The sequence below is a fragment of the Carlito syrichta genome, unplaced genomic scaffold (assembly GCF_000164805.1).
Source record: "Carlito syrichta isolate Samal-C Ts95f unplaced genomic scaffold, Tarsius_syrichta-2.0.1 Scaffold75042, whole genome shotgun sequence".
NCBI lineage: Eukaryota > Metazoa > Chordata > Mammalia > Primates > Tarsiidae > Carlito > Carlito syrichta.
The window spans coordinates 93,575-95,108 of NW_007019138.1; positions in this window are offsets into that span (position 1 = coordinate 93,575).

The following is a 1,534-nucleotide window of genomic DNA, read 5'->3' on the forward strand; positions in this document are numbered from 1 at the left end:
GAAGGAGTGAGATGACTGGGTACTTGAGCTTCAGTGTTGATCAGTCATTTGATAGAAGTGCCCTGGAAGGGAGTAAGAGTTTGGGGTGTTGTGAAACCAATTCCCAAGGAGCTAATAGCCAGTGGTACCTTCAGCAGCTGGGATCATAGTTCTTTATTCCTCCAGGGGCATTTGGATGGCCCATCTCAGTGTTTACCATACTATGTGTTAGACTTATTAAAAAATATATATATCCTGCTGGTAATGCAAAGTCCACACCTCCCATAAAACAGTCCTTCAGGTATCTTTATCTGTTTTGATGCCACACCGATTACTCCAGCAGTGGAGGCCTCTAATCATGGAGACTTTCTTCCTTTTAATCACTTTCCAAATTCAATCAATTTCAAATCCTATTGCTTCTACTCCTAAAATGTTTATTAATGTTTTGTTCTTCTTTACATTCCTCTCATTATCACCTTCCCCCTCTCATTTATGTTGTTTCAATAATTTCTTCATTACTCAAATGTTATAACTAAGAATAAGTCATTGCAGAACATAATGTCTTTTTTACGAAAACACTATTAGTTGGTAGAGCAATGTGCTGCAGATAGTATATGTATTTCACCAACTCTTTTTAAAGGTCATTAATGACATTCCTGTGAACAAAATGGGGAAATGAACCAGAAGCAAGCATAATTATGTAAATTTGTATTTGGATGCCTATGTCTAAGGATGTCAAGTCGACATGCTTGAAGGCTGTTTCCTGTTCACTGATTTGCTTTTTAGATGAAAATATCAAAGGAATGCTTGTGACATTTTTAGATGCCATGAAACTGGGAGGTTTAAAAAATATGCTAGGTGACAGAATTGGGTTCCATAAAGGTCTCTTGACAGGATGGAATAATGGACTGAATCCAGTAAGATAAAATTTAATTGCGACACATGTTAGGTTCTGCTTTTGTATCTTTAAATCAACTACTTTGGTATAAAATAAAGGAGACTGGATTTAATAACAGAGGATGGAAAAAGGACTTAAGCAGTAGATCTTGACTTGGACTATACATGACAATCACCTGGAATTTTGAAAGTTCCAGTGTACAGAATCCACCCTCCGATTTGTGTTAATCAGTCTGGAAGAAATTCTAAATATGAGATGTTTTTAAAAACTTTGGAGGTTATTCATATGTGCAACCAAATTTCAGTGCCGTTAACTTAAGCAACAGTATGAGTGAACTGTATGATATCACTGCCTCCTTTATGAAAAAAGAAGAAAAGCAAAGAAAAAGAGAAGAAGTACAAGATGTAACCCTTAGTATTCTGGACTTTAGAGTAAAATTAAAAATAAAAGTAGTTCTACACTCAGCTCTATTCCTTTCAAGATATGTGACCTTAATCTTACTCAATCTGAATTTTCTTTTTTAATGTGACACAAGAGTATCTACTTCTTAGGGTTATTATGGGTAGTAAATAAAATGTTTCATGTAGAGTGCTTGGCATAAGACCTAGCACAGAGTTAGTGCTCAAAAATGTTAGCTGAGGTCATTATTGAACTATA